At 47.7% G+C, this 8,528-nt stretch overlaps 1 long non-coding RNA gene across 1 annotated transcript; it reads left to right on the top strand.

The window, feature by feature from the left end:
• The first annotated feature begins 5,375 nt into the window (after nucleotides 1-5,375).
• On the top strand, nucleotides 5,376-7,667 carry LOC126515843 (uncharacterized). Its single transcript, XR_007595933.1, has 2 exons — nucleotides 5,376-5,509; nucleotides 6,830-7,667. It is a non-coding gene; the product is annotated as an uncharacterized lncRNA (long non-coding RNA).
• Nucleotides 7,668-8,528: the final 861 nt, after the last annotated feature.

Here is an 8,528-nt window from a genome sequence, read left to right as displayed (position 1 = left end):
AAAAAAAAAAAAAAAAAAAAAAAAAAAAAAGCTATTCTATTAAGTATGTAAGGTGTCTGTCACACATGGTGACCTTTACACATGGAGTGGATTTTAAATGATACAAGGACTGCTTTTAGTTTTTGTGGGATGTTGATTTGATCTCACTAGTGCTTTCTAAGTTTCTCTTTCTATCCCTTTGAGGAAATACTTTGACCAAAGCCACTTACAGGGGAGAGGGTTTATTCTGGTTCATGGTCGAGGTTAGAATCCATCACGGAGGGGAAGTCCAAGCTTCAGGAGCTCTGTATTCCACCTGCAGCCACGAGTGGGCCTGACCGCGAGTGGGCCTGACGTCTTTGCAACATTCCATCTGCCTGCCTATTAGTATCCTCACTTTGTCCTTTATATCTTTCAATAAAATTCTGCCATTTCCTCCCAGAAAGGTCATGCACATTTTTCAAAAGATTTATTTCTTGATACCTTATTACTCTCAGCACTATTGTAGCTAATAATTTTCAAATTGAATTTCCTATCTGCTCCCTGTATGTAGGGGAAATGTCAGCTTTTGCATACTGGATTTATGCATGTGGAAAACTGGGCGAAAATCTCACGGCAGCTTTTTAAATTAAAAAAAAAAACAATTATTTGTGTGTGTGCCCATGCAAGCAACCTGTCAGGCTGCATCTGTGGAGGCCAGAGGACAATGTATGGGATCCTAGGGATCAAACTCGGGTCCTCAGGCTTGGCAGCAAGCTCCTTTACTCTCCGAACCCTCTTGCCAGCCTTTGTCATAGCTCACTCTGGGATTTGCTAACAAGCCTGGCAGTGATTTGCAGTTTGTCACTAGTAAAAGAATGACAGTATTGTTTCTTCTCCTGGTTTTATAATATTCATTCCTTGGCTTGACTGGGATCTTCATAGAAAGCCCACGTAAGCCTGCGGTGTCAAACATGGAGCCTCAGTCCCGGCTTGAAAAGATTCTTCTGACGTCTTAACATGAAACAGAGGAGGCCCGTTGTCCATTAAAGATGCTCACCACTCTTCTCCAAAACAGCTTTGGGTTTTATTCTGTTTAATCTTACTGAACACTTTTCCAGATGAACAGAGATGTTATAGGTGACAATGATGTCTTTTTTGAACCCTGTCACCCTGGTTAGTCAGTCCTGACAGTCTGCCGGACTGTCCCCAGCCATTCTCCAATCCATGCGACCCTCTTGCTATGCTTCCACATGTGCTCACAGGGGGGAACATGTACACACCAGTGTGCACACACATATACACATGTGTACACACTTGTAAATGGAGGCGGAGCTTTTCTTTCGTCCCAACAACTCAGTCCCAAATAAACACACAAAAGTTTAATAATATTAAACATAATTCTTACTTGATAACTGTTTTGTTGTATGTAATTTTACTATATTAAAGTTAAAGAGTTCCTTTTGGGTGAGACAGAAAGGTGGAAATGCTGTGGGATAACCCTTCTGTACACTGTGAATATGTATTACTCTCATTGATAGATAATAAAGCTGATTTGGCCTATAACAAGGCAGAATAAGGCTAGGCAGGAAAGCCAAACTGAAGATATAGAGAGAAAGAAGGACAGGGTCAGAGAGAGATGAGCCAGCTTCAGGGGAAGCAAGATGCTAGAGGACAGGTAAAGCCATGAGTCATGTGGCAAAATGTAGATTAATAGAAATGGGTTAATTTAAGTTGTAAGAGCTAGTTAATAATAAGCCTGAGCTATAGGCCAAATTAATATTAAGCTTCTGTGTGACCAGGCAATTAGGACAAAAGAAAAGCTCCAGCTCCATTTACACACACTCACACCTGCATGCACACACATGTGTACATATTCACATGTATGTGCACATACATATATACAGGTGTACACACACTCACATGTGCACACACATATACACACACTCACACATGTAAGCACACACACTTGTACACACATGTGCATGTGCACATACGGATATTCACATGTGTACACACACAATTTACCAATTTTGATATTTTTATAAGCTTGTGAATTTCTTTTTCATAATGTGCCACTTGAAAGTGTATCGTTCGTGTGCACATGTGCAGGAAAGGCTGCTGCCTCTCTGCAATACTTTACTTACAGAAGACCATGCGCCACATCCTGGTGACTCCTGTTGGGGTGACGGGCTTGAGTGCTGGCTTGTGGAGCTTTTAATAAACAGACGTGAGTTGATGCCACACCATCTACCATCAGAGATGCTAGCCGCACCTGTCCGTCTTCTGTAAGGGCACAAAGATAACTGTCTGGCTAGACTTTGCTACCAAGGCCAGGTGTGGAATCTCCGCTATGATGGTAGCCCCACCTGAGCTCTGGTTCAGTGTTTGCTTTCTAAACCCCGAGGCTATGTCATTAGGCGCACACAACCTTAGAACTGTAGCATCTCCCTAAAAATGTTCACCTTAAACAACCAGTCTTTATCCCACATCTGGCCAGAGCTGATGTTCAAATGTGGAAATAAGGGGTTTAAAAACATCATTTGGGGCAAAGGAGATGGCTCAGCAGGAAGAATCCTTGCCACACAGCAGGAGAACCTGGACTTAAATCCTCAGAACCCACATAAAAGCCAGGTGGAGTAGGGTGGCCTCACAATACAGATGTTCCTACTGTGAGATGGGAGTGGAAGCAGGAAGACCCCCCTCCCCCAAGCTCGCTGCTAGCTAGCCTAGCACAGGAGCAGTAGACAAGAGACTCTGCCTCAAAGCAAAGGGGAGAGGAGGACTGGCTCCTGAGCTTGCCTTCTGTCCTCCACACGGGCACCATGCCACATGTGTGCCTCAATAACACACACAGTATAAGATTAAAAGATAATAAATAGGACTGGCAAGATGGTTCTGTGGATGAAGGTGATTGCCACCAAGCCTGATGATCTTAGTTCAATCCCCAGAACCTACACATGGTGTTCTGTGTAACTCCCAAAAGTTGTCCTCTGACCTCCAAACTTGCACATGGTATTCACAGATACACATATAACAAATAAATAGTTTTAATATGGATGGGTGCATGGATGGATGGATGGATGGATGGATGGATGGATGGATGTGGACGGATGGGTGAGGGAAGCTCCCCTTCCTATTGGCTGCTTCTGCTCTAGAGGTTTCTAGTTCTTCTCACTCTCTGAGACTAGAACAGTGTGGGGCTCTGAGACCTCTCCTCACTCAACCTTAGGCACTCCATTGGCCCTTCACACCAGTCTTCAGCTCATCCATGCTGTTAAGAGCACAGTCATTCCAGTACCCTAACCTCCCCAAGCAACATCCACACAGTCCAAACTCAAAAGTACTTAAAGGGCTTGTATTTTAGGAATGTCTTCCTGGAGCTGGAGAGAAGGCTCAGGGCTAAGAGAGAGGACTGGTCCTGCAGAGGACCCAGCTCAGTTTGCAGCGCCAGCCATCAAGTGACTTCCAATAACCCCAGCGCCAGGGCATCTCTCCCTCTTCTGGCCTCCAGAGGCAACTGCATTCGTGTGTGCCTACTCTGCCCCACATACACATAACTTAAAAATAATAAAATCTTCTCAAAAGAATGCCTCCAGCTAGTGTCCCTGTTATCTGGGTCCCATCATCAGGTGACCTTCACGGCTGATTCCTCCAGTCCCCTCTAGACTAATCCAGGAGAATAACGCATTCTTTATTTCCTCTCCCGTTGTCCTCTGTCCTGGGCACCTCCTTGGTTTCCATTAATTATTCACCCTGAACTTCGTTCCCTATTTGTGAATAGCTTCCTCTCTTCCCAGCCCCAAGTACCGGCCTGGGAATGTCTGAGGAGTTCCCGCTGGGTGAGGAGGTGGATTGGATTCCCGCCTCTCTCAGCTGCAGGGCTACAGCTCTGCGCGTGCGCATGCTGGCAGGCGTGGCTTCTGGAGGCAGCTTTCCCTCCACCTTCAGGGTCATCGGATGGGGCGGAAGGTGGGGGGGGGGGTCTAGACCCTTGTTCTTGACCACCCTGCAGGACTCTTTCAGATCCTCGCAGGCATTGCCTTAGCCAGCTCCTCTTTTTCCCTCTCACCAACTCAGAGGTCCAGGCACGACTGTTTTTGACAGTCGGGCAGGCAAAAAAGAAAGAAAATACGAGTGGGTTGATTGTGATTTGCATTCGGCTTCCTCTCAGCTAGAATCTTTCCAGCCAGCTTGGAGCTCACCCAGTTTCCGTCCTCCCCCACCGTAGTGTTCTCTTCTGCTTTGCCCTTTATATCTTTTACGTTGGTGCTTCCCACTGACTTTTTTACCAGGGAAATTTGCTCCTTCCCTGGGGAGTGACAGGCACGGTTCTAGCTTAAGCGAGTGTGGGCTAGTTACCTATCTCTTCCTTTAATGGTTTCGGGAGCTTCCCCGAAAGGCTTCTTCTGCATTCTGGGCCGTGTTTTAGAATCATCCTTCTGTGACTGCTTCTCCCAGGTTCCTGGTTTTAACATTTCACACTCGCTTGCCTGGGACAGCTCATATCATCCATCCGTGTGGAGCGCGTCCTACTTCCTATTTTTCCAGATGGCCTCCCATTAGCCAGCCTTTCAGCCTGGTGATGATGTATGTCTGTCTCCACAGTGACACGCTTCCTGCCTCCTACTAAACCACGTTTAAAGTCAGGCTGGCCTGGGCTATCTTTCTTCACACTATTCATCTGAGTCCCAGCACCCAGGACTCTCAGGGTCCTTAAAGCGTTTCTTCTTAAATATTTCATTTCTTTGGGGGAGGGGGGGCTGGAATGGGGGTGGAGAACAAGGTGTCCTCATGAAGTCCAGGCTTCAAACTCATGATTCTCCTCAATATCCCAAGTGTTGGGGTTACAGATGTGCACCACCACACATGGATATAAATATTTTTAGGAAATCTCTCCTTTCGCTGTGCCCCTCAAAATGTCATCAGATAAAAGCAAACACTACTCCTGCAGAGGACCTCAGCTGGGTTCCTAGGATCCACATCAGGTGACTTAACTCTCTCTGGGGGATTCAGTACCCTCTTCCGACTGCCACAGATGCCTTCATCCATGCACGCAGGCACGCACAACACATGGGCACACTATTTAAAAACAATAAGCAAAACACCTTTAATTGGGAATGAAGCTTTTCTGTGAGGAACGTGGAGAGGGCTTGGTGCTGGGGAGGGTGAATTTTGAGTTTTCTGGGCGGTGAGCCTCGCTGTGAAGGCTGCCGTCAAGATCGAGCGCTGCCAGATTCTGACCCCATCAAGTCTTGCAAGTGACTGCTGCGGGCTTCCCTCCGCTGGCCTCTAGCCAGACCGTGAGACGGGTCCTTACCCAATGGTCGGCCTTTTCCCAGCAACCGTGTCCCTACTTCCTGCTTACTTCTCCAAGAGAGTTTTCTAACACCCTTGTTCACCTCTCACAGAAGAAGGTGGCCCGGGAGCAGCAGCCCCACAGGAGCCGCAGGAGCGCATTGTACCCAGGAACCATCTGGATTTGCCTGTGTGCAGAGTGGAGGCCTGGTGCCTGCACCCTCTCCTTCCCTCCGACGGCAGGAGGTCTCGGGTACTCTCTGGCGCCCTACTGTGTCCCTCCCTGGGGGGGAGGGGGAGACTCGGAAGACCAAAGGGGAAGGGGCCTGAAGGGAGATTGGTCCCCTGTCAGCACATCCCTCGTGCACTACGTAGCTAACATGCTGTGTGTCTCCTGCAACATATTTAAACAGTCTTGTGCAGGGTCCATTTGAACAAAGCGACATCTCTGCCCCAGGGAGCTCCCTGAGAGGCAGACAGATATTACAGTAGGTTAATCTAAGGAACCTCATTGGGTAAGGAAGATGGGGGAACAAGCTAACGAAAGTGGGGATTTGGCTGGAGGTCTCGGGTGTCTGCAAGTTGACCAAGGATGCGGTGCGCCTGGAACGACTCGCACAGGGTGCACAGTACCAGGTCCCAGAGGCACACTCTAGATGCTTCTTTGTATTTTTTTTTTTTTTTCCTGGAGCAAAGTGAAAAAAACCACAGGATGTGAATTCCACTGGCGCCCTCTGGTGGTCAAATGAGGAATAGGTTTGGGTGGGTTGGGGCAGAAATAAGAAACAGGCCCTGACTGCTTACAGGATGGGTAGGGTTGAACTGCGACCCACGAAGAGATGTGGAGGGAGGGTTGGTGGTGTGGACAGACTGAAAATATGTAGTATAGAGTCTGTGGGACTTGATAGTGGTAGAATCTCTAGTGTCCAAAATGCCAGTCTCTGGCTGGGTACAGGCGCTTACTGGCAAGCTTGATTACCCAAGTTCCATGACCAGGACCCACACAGGGAGGAAGGAGCTGACTCCTGCACACGTGCAACCACACAAACACAATAAATAAATTCAAAGTGTGCTATAAATTTTTTTAATGTCAGGCTCATCGTCCTTAGCAATGTGGCAGGTGCTATCCGTAGATCTTTATGGTACAGTCCCCCCCACCACATGGGGACGTGGCAGGAGAGTAGTGGCCAGGAGCCAGGAAGCAGCCTTCCCCAGGTGCTGACCTGGCAGAGCCCGGGCTTCCAGCCCCCAGAAACACAAGCTGAGTTTATAAGTCATTCAGTCTGCAGCTCTTAGTCACTGTGACCGAACAAGACAGAGTGAGGACCGACTGGCGCTTTAGCTGACAGGCTGTTGATTGATGGTTGATTGATGACTGATTGATTGATACCGTATAGTACAGCATACTGGTATAGTACTCGGGGTTTACTTTAACACAGTTACAGTAAGGGACGATCAACAAATAAGAATGGGCTCCACTTGCCCAGCCTGTTGGGGTCTGTGTACGCACTGTGACATGACAAAATCAAACTAATAATCGCCCACATGGTGTTTTGTTTCGCTTTGTTTGCAGGAGGTGAGAACACCAGCTCTTGGCACGGTCCAGATACACAGTGCAGGCTGCAGAGCACCCTCTTCCGCTTCGCAGGCCTCACCCCGCTCACCCCGAGCATCTGTTCCCAGCTCTTAGCTCTGTCTTGGCTGTAGCGGATGGTTCCTGACTGCGGATCTGTGACCAGCTGTCTTGGCATCCTTGCGAGCATATGAGGAAGCGAATGTTGCTGGATCATAGAGTTCCGTTTTTAAGTTTTGAGGAAGCCCTGGGCTGTTTTCCACGATGGCTGCTCATTTGCATTCTCACCAGCACTTCAGGGCAACCTTCCCCTCATCCTCCACCACAGATCCTCTGTGGGCTGCCTTCCCATTCTGATGGCCGCCCTTCTGAGAGAGAAGAGCGTCTCCCCGCTGCTTTCATTTGGATTTCCACGGTGACTTATGAAGATGAGCTTTGTGTTCAAGTGTCTGAGCCCATTCTTGTCTTGTTCTGAGACATGTCTGCTCGAGACTTTGCCGGCTTTAAGATCAGATTGTCCTCCTGCTCTTGAGTTGGGTTTGGTCTTTATATTTCCTGGATAGCGGCCATCTGACAGATGTGTGTCTTATGAATCAATCCAGCTGCGTGAACTCTCTCCATTCTGTTGATTGCTGGCTCTGTCACCTTCTGATTCGATGCATCCTTACATCTTCCTTGCAGTTGTTCTATGTCTTTTCAGGACCACGTTTTAAAACCATCAATGCACAGGACGATGCCAGGGAACTCTCTCCCCTTTTCTCCTAACACATCTACAGTCCCACTTTCATAGCTCTTAACCGGTTGTGTGAAATTCTACTCTTTATTGTTATTTTATGTGCATTGGTGTTTTGCCTATATCTGTGTCTTATGAGGATGTCACATCCCCTGCAACTGGAATTAAATTGCAGACAGTTGTAAGCCAGATGTGGGTGCTGGGAATTGAACCTGGGTCCTTTGGAAGAGCAGCCAGTTCTCTTACCTGCTGAGCCACCTCTTCAGCCCCTACTCTGTGCATGTGAACATTCTGCACTCCCAGTATCATCTAATCGAGAGACGGTCCCTGCCTCCTCACGTGCTCCTGAAAGCCGGTTGGCTATAGATGTGTGTACGCTTATTTCTGGGCTCGCTGCTTTGTCCTGTTGGTCTGTATGTCTGCTTTTAAGCCAGCACCATACAGTTTTGACCACGACAACTTTGTAGTATGTTTTGAAATCAGTTATTGTGATGTCCACAATTCTTGATGTTCAAGATTGCTTCTGCTGGGTATGAGGTTCAGCACTGGAGAGGCTGAGGCAGGAGGATCACAAGTAGGAGGGCCTTTCTGTACTGCATAGTAGAAGTGGAACTCTATTGTATGAGAGAGAAAGAGGTTGCTCAGCTAGTCCACTCTTCAGGCTGTTTCATGATTCCATACATATTTTAGTAATTTTCATTCTTGTGAAAAATAACACGTAAATTTTGACAGGATCACTACCGAATCTTTAGGGCACTTTGGTTAGTGGAGGCATCTTTGTTTGATTGATTGATTTTGAGACAGGGTCTTGCATAGCCTAGACTGACCTCAAACTCCCTATATAGTCAATGACCTTGACCTTCTGACCTTCTGCCTCCACCTCCCAAGTGCTGGGATTGCAGATGCCCACCACCGTGACTGGTTTACAGGAGCTAGGGATGGGTCCCAGGTCCTTGTGCATATTTG

This window comes from Alexandromys fortis, unplaced genomic scaffold (assembly GCF_014885135.2).
Source record: "Alexandromys fortis isolate MF-2015 unplaced genomic scaffold, M_Fortis_MF-2015_v1.1 scaffold_157, whole genome shotgun sequence".
Classification (NCBI taxonomy): domain Eukaryota; kingdom Metazoa; phylum Chordata; class Mammalia; order Rodentia; family Cricetidae; genus Alexandromys; species Alexandromys fortis.
The sequence above is the reverse complement of the archived record's forward strand: the minus strand, read 5'-3'. Positions and strand labels throughout refer to the sequence as shown.